This window comes from Natator depressus, chromosome 12 (assembly GCF_965152275.1).
Source record: "Natator depressus isolate rNatDep1 chromosome 12, rNatDep2.hap1, whole genome shotgun sequence".
NCBI lineage: Eukaryota > Metazoa > Chordata > Testudines > Cheloniidae > Natator > Natator depressus.
In genome coordinates, this window is record NC_134245.1 from 143,195 (window position 1) to 158,334 (window position 15,140).

The window sequence follows — 15,140 nt, forward strand, 5'->3', positions numbered from 1 at the left end:
CCGCTGTCCCAGCCCTGAGCTCCCCCCTCGCCGCTCTGCCGGTGCCCCTCACTCCCGACCCGCAGCCCCCGCTGTCCCAGCCCTGAGCTCCCCACTCGCCGCTCTGCCGGTGCCCCTCACTCCCGACCCGCAGCCCCCGCTGTCCCCGCCCTGAGCTCCCCACTCGCCGCTCTGCCGGTGCCCCTCACTCCCGCCCCGCAGCCCCCGCTGTCCCAGCCCTGAGCTCCCCCCTCGCCGCTCTGCCGGTGCCCCTCACTCCCGACCCGCAGCCCCCGCTGTCCCCGCCCTGAGCTCCCCCCTCGCCGCTCTGCCGGTGCCCCTCACTCCCGACCCGCAGCCCCCGCTGTCCCAGCCCTGAGCTCCCCCCTCGCCGCTCTGCCGGTGCCCCTCACTCCCGACCCGCAGCCCCCGCTGTCTCAGCCCTGAGCTTCTTACTCGCCGCTCTGCCGGTGCCCCTCACTCCCGCCCCGCAGCCCCCGCTGTCCCCGCCCTGAGCTTCCCACTCGCCGCTCTGCCGGTGCCCCTCACTCCTGACCCACAGCCCCTGCTGTCCCATCCGTGAGCTCCCCCCTCGCCGCTCTGCCGGTGCCTCTCACTCCCGACCCGCAACCCCCGCTGTCCCAGCCCTGAGCTCCCCCTCACCGCTCTGCCGGTGCCCCTCACTCCCGACCCGCAGGCTCTGCTGTCCCAGCCCTGAGCTCCCCACTCGCCGCTCTGCCGGTGCCCCTCACTCCCGACCCGCAGCCCCTGCTGTCCCATCCGTGAGCTCCCCCCTCACCGCTCTGCCGGTGCCCCTCACTCCTGACCCGCAGCCCCCGCTGTCCCAGCCCTGAGCTCCCCACTCGCCGCTGTGCAGGTGCCCCTCACTCCTGACCCGCAGCCCCTGCTGTCCCAGCCCTGAGCTCCCCCCTCACCGCTCTGCCGGTGCCCCTCACTCCCGACCCGCAGCCCCCGCTGTCCCCGCCCTGAGCTCCCCCCTCGCCGCTCTGCCGGTGCCCCTCACTCCCGACCCGCAGCCCCCGCTGTCCCCGCCCTGAGCTCCCCCCTCGCCGCTCTGCCGGTGCCCCTCACTCCCGCCCCGCAGCCCCCGCTGTCCCCGCCCTGAGCTCCCCACTCGCCGCTCTGCCGGTGCCCCTCACTCCCGACCCGCAGCCCCCGCTGTCCCCGCCCTGAGCTCCCCACTCGCCGCTCTGCCGGTGCCCCTCACTCCCGACCCGCAGCCCCCGCTGTCCCCGCCCTGAGCTCCCCACTCGCCGCTCTGCCGGTGCCCCTCACTCCCGACCCGCAGCCCCCGCTGTCTCAGCCCTGAGCTTCTTATTCGCCGCTCTGCCGGTGCTCCTCACTCCCGACCCGCAGCCCCCGCTGTCCCCGCCCTGAGCTCCCCACTCGCCGCTCTGCCGGTGCCCCTCACTCCCGCCCCGCAGCCCCCGCTGTCCCAGCCCTGAGCTCCCCCCTCGCCGCTCTGCCGGTGCCCCTCACTCCCGACCCGCAGCCCCCGCTCTCCCCGCCCTGAGCTCCCCCCTCGCCGCTCTGCCGGTGCCCCTCACTCCCGACCCGCAGCCCCCGCTGTCCCAGCCCTGAGCTCCCCCCTCGCCGCTCTGCCGGTGCCCCTCACTCCCGACCCGCAGCCCCCGCTGTCTCAGCCCTGAGCTTCTTACTCGCCGCTCTGCCGGTGCCCCTCACTCCCGCCCCGCAGCCCCCGCTGTCCCCGCCCTGAGCTTCCCACTCGCCGCTCTGCCGGTGCCCCTCACTCCTGACCCACAGCCCCTGCTGTCCCATCCGTGAGCTCCCCCCTCGCCGCTCTGCCGGTGCCTCTCACTCCCGACCCGCAACCCCCGCTGTCCCAGCCCTGAGCTCCCCCTCACCGCTCTGCCGGTGCCCCTCACTCCCGACCCGCAGGCTCTGCTGTCCCAGCCCTGAGCTCCCCACTCGCCGCTCTGCCGGTGCCCCTCACTCCCGACCCGCAGCCCCTGCTGTCCCATCCGTGAGCTCCCCCCTCACCGCTCTGCCGGTGCCCCTCACTCCTGACCCGCAGCCCCCGCTGTCCCAGCCCTGAGCTCCCCACTCGCCGCTGTGCAGGTGCCCCTCACTCCTGACCCGCAGCCCCTGCTGTCCCAGCCCTGAGCTCCCCCCTCACCGCTCTGCCGGTGCCCCTCACTCCCGACCCGCAGCCCCCGCTGTCCCCGCCCTGAGCTCCCCCCTCGCCGCTCTGCCGGTGCCCCTCACTCCCGACCCGCAGCCCCCGCTGTCCCCGCCCTGAGCTCCCCCCTCGCCGCTCTGCCGGTGCCCCTCACTCCCGCCCCGCAGCCCCCGCTGTCCCCGCCCTGAGCTCCCCACTCGCCGCTCTGCCGGTGCCCCTCACTCCCGACCCGCAGCCCCCGCTGTCCCCGCCCTGAGCTCCCCACTCGCCGCTCTGCCGGTGCCCCTCACTCCCGACCCGCAGCCCCCGCTGTCCCCGCCCTGAGCTCCCCACTCGCCGCTCTGCCGGTGCCCCTCACTCCCGACCCGCAGCCCCCGCTGTCTCAGCCCTGAGCTTCTTACTCGCCGCTCTGCCGGTGCCCCTCACTCCCGACCCGCAGCCCCCGCTGTCCCCGCCCTGAGCTTCCCACTCGCCGCTCTGCCGGTGCCCCTCACTCCTGACCCACAGCCCCTGCTGTCCCATCCGTGAGCTCCCCCCTCGCCGCTCTGCCGGTGCCCCTCACTCCCGCCCCGCAGCCCCCGCTGTCCCCGCCCTGAGCTCCCCACTCGCCGCTCTGCCGGTGCCCCTCACTCCCGACCCGCAGCCCCCGCTGTCCCCGCCCTGAGCTCCCCACTCGCCGCTCTGCCGGTGCCCCTCACTCCCGACCCGCAGCCCCCGCTGTCCCCGCCCTGAGCTCCCCACTCGCCGCTCTGCCGGTGCCCCTCACTCCCGACCCGCAGCCCCCGCTGTCTCAGCCCTGAGCTTCTTACTCGCCGCTCTGCCGGTGCCCCTCACTCCCGCCCCGCAGCCCCCGCTGTCCCCGCCCTGAGCTCCCCACTCGCCGCTCTGCCGGTGCCCCTCACTCCCGACCCGCAGCCCCCGCTGTCCCAGCCCTGAGCTCCCCCCTCGCCGCTCTGCCGGTGCCCCTCACTCCCGACCCGCAGCCCCCGCTGTCCCAGCCCTGAGCTCCCCCCTCGCCGCTCTGCCGGTGCCCCTCACTCCCGACCCGCAGCCCCCGCTGTCCCAGCCCTGAGCTCCCCCCTCGCCGCTCTGCCGGTGCCCCTCACTCCCGACCCGCAGCCCCCGCTGTCCCCGCCCTGAGCTCCCCCCTCGCCGCTCTGCCGGTGCCCCTCACTCCCGCCCCGCAGCCCCCGCTGTCCCAGCCCTGAGCTCCCCCCTCGCCGCTCTGCCGGTGCCCCTCACTCCCGACCCGCAGCCCCCGCTGTCCCCGCCCTGAGCTCCCCCCTCGCCGCTCTGCCGGTGCCCCTCACTCCCGACCCGCAGCCCCCGCTGTCCCAGCCCTGAGCTCCCCACTCGCCGCTCTGCCGGTGCCCCTCACTCCCGACCCGCAGCCCCCGCTGTCTCAGCCCTGAGCTTCTTACTCGCCGCTCTGCCGGTGCCCCTCACTCCCGACCCGCAGCCCCCGCTGTCCCCACCCTGAGCTTCCCACTCGCCGCTCTGCCGGTGCCTCTCACTCCCGACCCGCAACCCCCGCTGTCCCAGCCCTGAGCTCCCCCTCGCCGCTCTGCCCTTGCCCCTCACTCCCGACCCGCAGCCCCTGCTGTCCCATCCGTGAGCTCCCCCCTCACCGCTCTGCCGGTGCCCCTCACTCCCGACCCGCAGCCCCCGCTGTCCCCGCCCTGAGCTCCCCACTCGCCGCTCTGCCGGTGCCCCTCACTCCCGACCCGCAGCCCCCGCTGTCCCCGCCCTGAGCTCCCCACTCGCCGCTCTGCCGGTGCCCCTCACTCCCGACCCGCAGCCCCCGCTGTCTCAGCCCTGAGCTTCTTATTCGCCGCTCTGCCGGTGCTCCTCACTCCCGACCCGCAGCCCCCGCTGTCCCCGCCCTGAGCTCCCCACTCGCCGCTCTGCCGGTGCCCCTCACTCCCGCCCCGCAGCCCCCGCTGTCCCAGCCCTGAGCTCCCCCCTCGCCGCTCTGCCGGTGCCCCTCACTCCCGACCCGCAGCCCCCGCTGTCCCCGCCCTGAGCTCCCCCCTCGCCGCTCTGCCGGTGCCCCTCACTCCCGACCCGCAGCCCCCGCTGTCCCAGCCCTGAGCTCCCCCCTCGCCGCTCTGCCGGTGCCCCTCACTCCCGACCCGCAGCCCCCGCTGTCTCAGCCCTGAGCTTCTTACTCGCCGCTCTGCCGGTGCCCCTCACTCCCGCCCCGCAGCCCCCGCTGTCCCCGCCCTGAGCTTCCCACTCGCCGCTCTGCCGGTGCCCCTCACTCCTGACCCACAGCCCCTGCTGTCCCATCCGTGAGCTCCCCCCTCGCCGCTCTGCCGGTGCCTCTCACTCCCGACCCGCAACCCCCGCTGTCCCAGCCCTGAGCTCCCCCTCACCGCTCTGCCGGTGCCCCTCACTCCCGACCCGCAGGCTCTGCTGTCCCAGCCCTGAGCTCCCCACTCGCCGCTCTGCCGGTGCCCCTCACTCCCGACCCGCAGCCCCTGCTGTCCCATCCGTGAGCTCCCCCCTCACCGCTCTGCCGGTGCCCCTCACTCCTGACCCGCAGCCCCCGCTGTCCCAGCCCTGAGCTCCCCACTCGCCGCTGTGCAGGTGCCCCTCACTCCTGACCCGCAGCCCCTGCTGTCCCAGCCCTGAGCTCCCCCCTCACCGCTCTGCCGGTGCCCCTCACTCCCGACCCGCAGCCCCCGCTGTCCCCGCCCTGAGCTCCCCCCTCGCCGCTCTGCCGGTGCCCCTCACTCCCGACCCGCAGCCCCCGCTGTCCCCGCCCTGAGCTCCCCCCTCGCCGCTCTGCCGGTGCCCCCTCACTCCCGCCCCGCAGCCCCCGCTGTCCCCGCCCTGAGCTCCCCACTCGCCGCTCTGCCGGTGCCCCTCACTCCCGACCCGCAGCCCCCGCTGTCCCCGCCCTGAGCTCCCCACTCGCCGCTCTGCCGGTGCCCCTCACTCCCGACCCGCAGCCCCCGCTGTCCCCGCCCTGAGCTCCCCCACTCGCCGCTCTGCCGGTGCCCCTCACTCCCGACCCGCAGCCCCCGCTCTCTCAGCCCTGAGCTTCTTACTCGCCGCTCTGCCGGTGCCCCTCACTCCCGACCCGCAGCCCCGCTGTCCCCGCCCTGAGCTTCCCACTCGCCGCTCTGCCGGTGCCCCTCACTCCTGACCCACAAGCCCCTGCTGTCCCATCCGTGAGCTCCCCCCTCGCCGCTCTGCCGGTGCCCCTCACTCCCGACCCGCAGCCCCCGCTGTCCCCGCCCTGAGCTCCCCACTCGCCGCTCTGCCGGTGCCCCTCACTCCCGACCCGCAGCCCCCGCTGTCCCCGCCCTGAGCTCCCCACTCGCCGCTCTGCCGGTGCCCCTCACTCCCGACCCGCAGCCCCCGCTGTCCCCGCCCTGAGCTCCCCACTCGCCGCTCTGCCGGTGCCCCTCACTCCCGACCCGCAGCCCCCGCTGTCCCAGCCCTGAGCTCCCCCCTCGCCGCTCTGCCGGTGCCCCTCACTCCCGACCCGCAGCCCCCGCTGTCCCAGCCCTGAGCTCCCCCCTCGCCGCTCTGCCGGTGCCCCTCACTCCCGACCCGCAGCCCCCGCTGTCCCAGCCCTGAGCTCCCCCCTCGCCGCTCTGCCGGTGCCCCTCACTCCCGACCCGCAGCCCCCGCTGTCCCCGCCCTGAGCTCCCCCCTCGCCGCTCTGCCGGTGCCCCTCACTCCCGCCCCGCAGCCCCCGCTGTCCCAGCCCTGAGCTCCCCCCTCGCCGCTCTGCCGGTGCCCCTCACTCCCGACCCGCAGCCCCCGCTGTCCCCGCCCTGAGCTCCCCCCTCGCCGCTCTGCCGGTGCCCCTCACTCCCGACCCGCAGCCCCCGCTGTCCCAGCCCTGAGCTCCCCACTCGCCGCTCTGCCGGTGCCCCTCACTCCCGACCCGCAGCCCCCGCTGTCTCAGCCCTGAGCTTCTTACTCGCCGCTCTGCCGGTGCCCCTCACTCCCGACCCGCAGCCCCCGCTGTCCCCACCCTGAGCTTCCCACTCGCCGCTCTGCCGGTGCCTCTCACTCCCGACCCGCAACCCCCGCTGTCCCAGCCCTGAGCTCCCCCTCGCCGCTCTGCCCTTGCCCCTCACTCCCGACCCGCAGCCCCTGCTGTCCCATCCGTGAGCTCCCCCCTCACCGCTCTGCCGGTGCCCCTCACTCCCGACCCGCAGCCCCCGCTGTCCCCGCCCTGAGCTCCCCACTCGCCGCTCTGCCGGTGCCCCTCACTCTCGACCCGCAGCCCCCGCTGTCTCAGCCCTGAGCTTCTTACTCGCCGCTCTGCCGGTGCCCCTCACTCCCGCCCCGCAGCCCCGCTGTCCCCGCCCTGAGCTCCCCACTCGCCGCTCTGCCGGTGCCCCTCACTCCCGACCCGCAGCCCCCGCTGTCCCAGCCCTGAGCTCCCCCCTCGCCGCTCTGCCGGTGCCCCTCACTCCCGACCCGCAGCCCCCGCTGTCCCAGCCCTGAGCTCCCCCCTCGCCGCTCTGCCGGTGCCCCTCACTCCCGACCCGCAGCCCCCGCTGTCCCCGCCCTGAGCTCCCCCCTCGCCGCTCTGCCGGTGCCCCTCACTCCCGACCCGCAGCCCCCACTGTCCCCGCCCTGAGCTCCCCCCTCGCCGCTCTGCCGGTGCCCCTCACTCCCGCCCCGCAGCCCCCGCTGTCCCAGCCCTGAGCTCCCCCCTCGCCGCTCTGCCGGTGCCCCTCACTCCCGACCCGCAGCCCCCGCTGTCCCCGCCTGAGCTCCCCACTCGCCGCTCTGCCGGTGCCCCTCACTCCCGACCCGCAGCCCCGCTGTCCCAGCCCTGAGCTCCCCCCTCGCCGCTCTGCCGGTGCCCCTCACTCCCGACCCGCAGCCCCCGCTGTCCCAGCCCTGAGCTCCCCCCTCGCCGCTCTGCCGGTGCCCCTCACTCCCGACCCGCAGCCCCCGCTGTCTCAGCCCTGAGCTTCTTACTCGCCGCTCTGCCGGTGCCCCTCACTCCCGACCCGCAGCCCCCGCTGTCCCCACCCTGAGCTTCCCACTCGCCGCTCTGCCGGTGCCCCTCACTCCTGACCCACAGCCCCTGCTGTCCCATCCGTGAGCTCCCCCCTCGCCGCTCTGCCGGTGCCTCTCACTCCCGACCCGCAACCCCCGCTGTCCCAGCCCTGAGCTCCCCCTCGCCGCTCTGCCGGTGCCCCTCACTCCCGACCCGCAGCCCCTGCTGTCCCATCCGTGAGCTCCCCCCTCACCGCTCTGCCGGTGCCCCTCACTCCTGACCCGCAGCCCCCGCTGTCCCAGCCCTGAGCTCCCCACTCGCCGCTGTGCAGGTGCCCCTCACTCCTGACCCGCAGCCCCTGCTGTCCCAGCCCTCAGCTCCCCCCTCACCGCTCTGCCGGTGCCCCTCACTCCCGCCCCGCAGCCCCCGCTGTCCCAGCCCTGAGCTCCCCCCTCGCCGCTCTGCCGGTGCCCCTCACTCCCGACCCGCAGCCCCCGCTGTCCCCGCCCTGAGCTCCCCCCTCGCCGCTCTGCCGGTGCCCCTCACTCCCGACCCGCAGCCCCCGCTGTCCCAGCCCTGAGCTCCCCCCTCGCCGCTCTGCCGGTGCCCCTCACTCCCGACCCGCAGCCCCCGCTGTCCCAGCCCTGAGCTCCCCACTCGCCGCTCTGCCGGTGCCCCTCACTCCCGACCCGCAGCCACCGCTGTCTCAGCCCTGAGCTTCTTACTCGCCGCTCTGCCGGTGCCCCTCACTCCCGACCCGCAGCCCCCGCTGTCCCCACCCTGAGCTTCCCACTCGCCGCTCTGCCGGTGCCCCTCACTCCCGACCCGCAGCCCCCGCTGTCTCAGCCCTGAGCTTCTTACTCGCCGCTCTGCCGGTGCCCCTCACTCCCGACCCGCAGCCCCCGCTGTCCCCACCCTGAGCTTCCCACTCGCCGCTCTGCCGGTGCCCCTCACTCCCGACCCGCAGCCCCTGCTGTCCCATCCGTGAGCTCCCCCCTCACCGCTCTGCCGGTGCCCCTCACTCCCGACCCGCAGCCCCCGCTGTCCCCGCCCTGAGCTCCCCACTCGCCGCTCTGCCGGTGCCCCTCACTCCCGACCCGCAGCCCCCGCTATCCCCGCCCTGAGCTCCCCACTCGCCGCTCTGCCGGTGCCCCTCACTCCCGACCCGCAGCCCCCGCTGTCTCAGCCCTGAGCTTCTTACTCGCCGCTCTGCCGGTGCCCCTCACTCCCGCCCCGCAGCCCCCGCTGTCCCCGCCCTGAGCTCCCCACTCGCCGCTCTGTCGGTGCCCCTCACTCCCGACCCGCAGCCCCCGCTGTCCCAGCCCTGAGCTCCCCCCTCGCCGCTCTGCCGGTGCCCCTCACTCCCGACCCGCAGCCCCCGCTGTCCCAGCCCTGAGCTCCCCCCTCGCCGCTCTGCCGGTGCCCCTCACTCCCGACCCGCAGCCCCCGCTGTCCCAGCCCTGAGCTCCCCCCTCGCCGCTCTGCCGGTGCCCCTCACTCCTGACCCGCAGCCCCCTCTGTCCCAGCCCTGAGCTCCCCACTCGCCGCTCTGCCGGTGCCCCTCACTCCCGACCCGCAGCCCCTGCTGTCCCATCCGTGAGCTCCCCCCTCACCGCTCTGCCGGTGCCCCTCACTCCTGACCCGCAGCCCCCGCTGTCCCAGCCCTGAGCTCCCCACTCGCCGCTGTGCAGGTGCCCCTCACTCCTGACCCGCAGCCCCTGCTGTCCCAGCCCTCAGCTCCCCACTCGCCGCTCTGCCGGTGCCCCTCACTCCCGACCCGCAGCCCCCGCTGTCCCCGCCCTGAGCTCCCCACTCGCCGCTCTGCCGGTGCCCCTCACTCCCGACCCGCAGCCCCCGCTGTCCCAGCCCTGAGCTCCCCCCTCGCCGCTCTGCCGGTGCCCCTCACTCCCGACCCGCAGCCCCCGCTGTCTCAGCCCTGAGCTTCTTACTCGCCGCTCTGCCGGTGCCCCTCACTCCCGACCCGCAGCCCCCGCTGTCCCCGCCCTGAGCTTCCCACTCGCCGCTCTGCCGGTGCCCCTCACTCCTGACCCACAGCCCCTGCTGTCCCATCCGTGAGCTCCCCCCTCGCCGCTCTGCCGGTGCCCCTCACTCCCGCCCCGCAGCCCCCGCTGTCCCCGCCCTGAGCTCCCCACTCGCCGCTCTGCCGGTGCCCCTCACTCCCGACCCGCAGCCCCCGCTGTCCCCGCCCTGAGCTCCCCACTCGCCGCTCTGCCGGTGCCCCTCACTCCCGACCCGCAGCCCCCGCTGTCCCCGCCCTGAGCTCCCCACTCGCCGCTCTGCCGGTGCCCCTCACTCCCGACCCGCAGCCCCCGCTGTCTCAGCCCTGAGCTTCTTACTCGCCGCTCTGCCGGTGCCCCTCACTCCCGACCCGCAGCCCCCGCTGTCCCCGCCCTGAGCTTCCCACTCGCCGCTCTGCCGGTGCCCCTCACTCCTGACCCACAGCCCCTGCTGTCCCATCCGTGAGCTCCCCCCTCGCCGCTCTGCCGGTGCCCCTCACTCCCGCCCCGCAGCCCCCGCTGTCCCCGCCCTGAGCTCCCCACTCGCCGCTCTGCCGGTGCCCCTCACTCCCGACCCGCAGCCCCCGCTGTCCCCGCCCTGAGCTTCCCACTCGCCGCTCTGCCGGTGCCCCTCACTCCTGACCCACAGCCCCTGCTGTCCCATCCGTGAGCTCCCCCCTCGCCGCTCTGCCGGTGCCTCTCACTCCCGACCCGCAACCCCCGCTGTCCCAGCCCTGAGCTCCCCCTCGCCGCTCTGCCGGTGCCCCTCACTCCCGACCCGCAGCCCCTGCTGTCCCATCCGTGAGCTCCCCCCTCACCGCTCTGCCGGTGCCCCTCACTCCCGACCCGCAGCCCCCGCTGTCCCCGCCCTGAGGTCTCCACTCGCCGCTCTGCCGGTGCCCCTCACTCCCGCCCCGCAGCCCCCGCTGTCCCCGCCCTGAGCTCCCCACTCGCCGCTCTGCCGGTGCCCCTCACTCCCGACCCGCAGCCCCCGCTGTCCCAGCCCTGAGCTCCCCCCTCGCCGCTCTGCCGGTGCCCCTCACTCCCGACCCGCAGCCCCCGCTGTCCCAGCCCTGAGCTCCCCCCTCGCCGCTCTGCCGGTGCCCCTCACTCCCGACCCGCAGCCCCCGCTGTCCCAGCCCTGAGCTCCCCCCTCGCCGCTCTGCCGGTGCCCCTCACTCCCGACCCGCAGCCCCCGCTGTCCCAGCCCTGAGCTCCCCCCTCGCCGCTCTGCCGGTGCCCCTCACTCCCGCCCCGCAGCCCCCGCTGTCCCAGCCCTGAGCTCCCCCCTCGCCGCTCTGCCGGTGCCCCTCACTCCCGACCCGCAGCCCCCGCTGTCCCCGCCCTGAGCTCCCCCCTCGCCGCTCTGCCGGTGCCCCTCACTCCCGACCCGCAGCCCCCGCTGTCCCAGCCCTGAGCTCCCCACTCGCCGCTCTGCCGGTGCCCCTCACTCCCGACCCGCAGCCCCCGCTGTCTCAGCCCTGAGCTTCTTACTCGCCGCTCTGCCGGTGCCCCTCACTCCCGACCCGCAGCCCCCGCTGTCCCCACCCTGAGCTTCCCACTCGCCGCTCTGCCGGTGCCCCTCACTCCCGACCCGCAGCCCCTGCTGTCCCATCCGTGAGCTCCCCCCTCACCGCTCTGCCGGTGCCCCTCACTCCCGACCCGCAGCCCCCGCTGTCCCAGCCCTGAGCTCCCCCTTCGCCGCTCTGCCGGTGCCCCTCACTCCCGACCCGCAGCACCCGCTGTGCCAGCCCTGAGCTCCCCACTCGCCGCTCTGCCGGTGCCCCTCACTCCCGACCCGCAGCCCCCGCTGTCTCAGCCCTGAGCTTCTTACTCGCCGCTCTGCCGGTGCCCCTCACTCCCGACCCGCAGCCCCCGCTGTCCCCACCCTGAGCTTCCCACTCACCGCTCTGCCGGTGCCCCTCACTCCTGACCCACAGCCCCTGCTGTCCCATCCGTGAGCTCCCCCCTCGCCGCTGTGCCGGTGCCTCTCACTCCCGACCCGCAACCCCCGCTGTCCCAGCCCTGAGCTCCCTCTCGCCGCTCTGCCGGTGCCCCTCACTCCCGACCCGCAGCCCCTGCTGTCCCATCCGTGAGCTCCCCCCTCACCGCTCTGCCGGTGCCCCTCACTCCTGACCCGCAGCCCCCGCTGTCCCAGCCCTGAGCTCCCCACTCGCCGCTGTGCAGGTGCCCCTCACTCCTGACCCGCAGCCCCTGCTGTCCCAGCCCTCAGCTCCCCCCTCACCGCTCTGCCGGTGCCCCTCACTCCCGCCCCGCAGCCCCCGCTGTCCCAGCCCTGAGCTCCCCCCTCGCCGCTCTGCCCGTGCCCCTCACTCCCGACCCGCAGCCCCCGCTGTCCCCGCCCTGAGCTCCCCCCTCGCCGCTCTGCCGGTGCCCCTCACTCCCGACCCGCAGCCCCCGCTGTCCCAGCCCTGAGCTCCCCCCTCGCCGCTCTGCCGGTGCCCCTCACTCCCGACCGGCAGCCCCCGCTGTCCCAGCCCTGAGCTCCCCCCTCGCCGCTCTGCCGGTGCCCCTCACTCCCGACCCGCAGCCCCCGCTGTCCCAGCCCTGAGCTCCCCCCTCGCCGCTCTGCCGGTGCCCCTCACTCCCGCCCCGCAGCCCCCGCTGTCCCAACCCTGAGCTCCCCCCTCGCCGCTCTGCCGGTGCCCCTCACTCCCGACCCGCAGCCCCCGCTGTCCCCGCCCTGAGCTCCCCCCTCGCCGCTCTGCCGGTGCCCCTCACTCCCGACCCGCAGCCCCCGCTGTCCCAGCCCTGAGCTCCCCACTCGCCGCTCTGCCGGTGCCCCTCACTCCCGACCCGCAGCCCCCGCTGTCTCAGCCCTGAGCTTCTTACTCGCCGCTCTGCCGGTGCCCCTCACTCCCGACCCGCAGCCCCCGCTGTCCCCACCCTGAGCTTCCCACTCGCCGCTCTGCCGGTGCCCCTCACTCCTGACCCGCAGCCCCCGCTGTCCCAGCCCTGAGCTCCCCACTCGCCGCTGTGCAGGTGCCCCTCACTCCTGACCCGCAGCCCCTGCTGTCCCAGCCCTCAGCTCCCCCCTCACCGCTCTGCCGGTGCCCCTCACTCCCGCCCCGCAGCCCCCGCTGTCCCAGCCCTGAGCTCCCCCCTCGCCGCTCTGCCGGTGCCCCTCACTCCCGACCCGCAGCCCCCGCTGTCCCCGCCCTGAGCTCCCCCCTCGCCGCTCTGCCGGTGCCCCTCACTCCCGACCCGCAGCCCCCGCTGTCCCAGCCCTGAGCTCCCCCCTCGCCGCTCTGCCGGTGCCCCTCACTCCCGACCCGCAGCCCCCGCTGTCCCAGCCCTGAGCTCCCCACTCGCCGCTCTGCCGGTGCCCCTCACTCCCGACCCGCAGCCCCCGCTGTCTCAGCCCTGAGCTTCTTACTCGCCGCTCTGCCGGTGCCCCTCACTCCCGACCCGCAGCCCCCGCTGTCCCCGCCCTGAGCTTCCCACTCGCCGCTCTGCCGGTGCCCCTCACTCCTGAGCCACAGCCCCTGCTGTCCCATCCGTGAGCTCCCCCCTCGCCGCTCTGCCGGTGCCCCTCACTCCCGACCCGCAACCCCCGCTGTCCCAGCCCTGAGCTCCCCCTCGCCGCTCTGCCGGTGCCCCTCACTCCCGACCCGCTGGCTCTGCTGTCCCATCCGTGAGCTCCCCCCTCACCGCTCTGCCGGTGCCCCTCACTCCTGACCCGCAGCCCCCTCTGTCCCAGCCCTGAGCTCCCCACTCGCCGCTCTGCCGGTGCCCCTCACTCCCGACCCGCAGCCCCTGCTGTCCCATCCGTGAGCTCCCCCCTCACCGCTCTGCCGGTGCCCCTCACTCCTGACCCGCAGCCCCCGCTGTCCCAGCCCTGAGCTCCCCACTCGCCGCTGTGCAGGTGCCCCTCACTCCTGACCCGCAGCCCCTGCTGTCCCAGCCCTCAGCTCCCCCCGCACCGCTCTGCCGGTGCCCCTCACTCCCGCCCCGCATGACCTGCTATCTCAGTCTTGGGCTCCCCCCACACCTCTGCAGCCTATATGGTCTATGGAAATATGCTTATAAGTGTGAATATGATGTAACTGGATTATGCTTTGTGCAAAAAAGTCTCTGGTAAGGTCTCATTACAAGGCTTATCATGTCCTGAGTGTGGTCATCCTATCTGTATCATTCTTGTACACGTGTCATTCTTGTGTCTGAAGCTAGAAATATGAAGTATGAGTCTGAAGTCCTGTTGTAATTATGGACAGTGTGGGCCGTTGATGATGGTTTGGAAGCTTGATGGCTCCCACTGACTGGGACAATGGGTTGTAAATGGCTCTGTTCACCTGATGCGGGCTAGCCCTGGAAGAATGGAGACAAGGGGGCTCACAGGACATGTGACCCTGTAACAGGATACTGGAATCCATCTTCAACCTGGTGCTTTTCCATTTTGAAGGAGGGGTGGGGATCCAGAGAGATAAAGGGGTCCCGCCTTGGGCCAAAGCTATAAAAGGGGGTGGAGCAGAACAAGTGGGGTCCCAGTCATGAGAAAGCCCCTGCTATTCACCTAAGATGCCTGCTGGAACTAATAAGGACTGTACCAGAGGAAAGGATTGGGCCCAGACAAGGAAGGAGAGGCATTGAACAGCTGCGGGGGACAGGCCTGGGACAGCGGGGGCTGCTGGTCGGGAGTGAGGGGCACCGGCGGAGCGGCGAGTGGGGAGCTCAGGGCTGGGACAGTGGGGGCTGTGGGTCGGGAGTGAGGGGCACCGGCAGAGCGGTGAGTGGGGAGCTCAGGGCTGGGACAGCGGGGGCTGCGGGTCGGGAGTGAGGGGCACCGGCAGAGCGGCGAGTGGGGATCTCAGGGCTGGGAGAGCAGGGGCTGCAGGCAGAGGTGGATTTACAATGAAACACACAGTTCCCTGTCTCATTATTAAGGATCCGTGTCCGTCGGGGAGGTTGTGGAAGTGACGGATTCTGTGACTTCCTGTGACCTCCGTGACTTCTGCAGCGGCCAGTGTGGCTGACTCCAGGGCCGCCCAAGCAGCTGGCCCCAGGGACCACCAGAGCAGCGGCCAATGCAGCTGGCCCTGGGGACCATTTGAGCAGTGGTCCTGGGGGCATCGGGAGCAGCCGCAGCTCAGTGGCTCCTGGCAGCTGTCCTGGGGGCAGTGGGAGCAGCTGCTCAGCCCCTGGGGCTCCCCCCTGCGGTGGAAGCCGGACCCTGGGGCTTCTCCCCTGGTAGCTGGTGCTAGGGCCCCCCCCAGACTCCCTCCCCCCGCAGCTGGTGCTGCAGACTCCTTGGGATCCCCTCCCTGCAAAATTCAAGGAGGGGTATCTATGGTATAAGTCATGGACAGGTCACGGTCAATGATTTTTTGTTTCTTGCCCGTGACCTGCCCATGACTTTTACAAAAAATATCTGTGATTAAATTGTCGCCTTCCTTATTGTCAATAAAATAAATCGAAACGCTTCCACCTGCAAGTGGATTTAGCCCAGGACCCTCAGTGTCAGCAGCTGTTACACCCCGCATTGAGCTGTCTGTCAGGTGTCCCAGTGCTGGAAGCCTCCTGTTTACATCCTAAGATAGCGTTTTTGCACCGGGGGGCTGATATTTTGGACTGGACACTGTATCAGGGAAAGGTGCTGCTGTGCTCCAGAAAACAAGCCACCTCTGCACCAAAGAGGGATGAAAGGACCTGCCAAAGCCCAGGATTGAACCAGGGACCTTTAGATCTTCAGTCTAACGCTCTCCCAACTGAGCTACTTCGGCAGCTGCATAGTGCTCCTTTGGCCTGCTGCTGCTCTGTCAGGGGTGTTTTGTCAGCCTTGGCACACAAAAAGGACGTTGTTGTGAGCGGCCCATGAAGGCAAGGCTTGCTTTTGCCTGCCTTGCTCAGCTTGACTTGCTTCCTCTCCCCATTCCTGCCTGAGTTCCCGGGTTGACCTGGTGGCCGAAGCAGACTGGGGGCCAGTCGCCCATGGAGGAAGTTGAGCTGGAGCCTGAGCTAGACTAGACCCTGGTGGTGAGAGTCTGGC

General features: G+C 73.1%; 1 non-coding gene across 1 annotated transcript; it reads right to left on the reverse strand.

Annotated features, from left to right (window-relative positions):
- Positions 1-14,801: 14,801 nt before the first annotated feature.
- TRNAF-GAA (transfer RNA phenylalanine (anticodon GAA)) lies at positions 14,802-14,874 on the reverse strand. The gene has a single exon. It is a non-coding gene; the product is annotated as a tRNA-Phe (tRNA).
- Between the last annotated feature and the right edge of the window lie 266 nt (positions 14,875-15,140).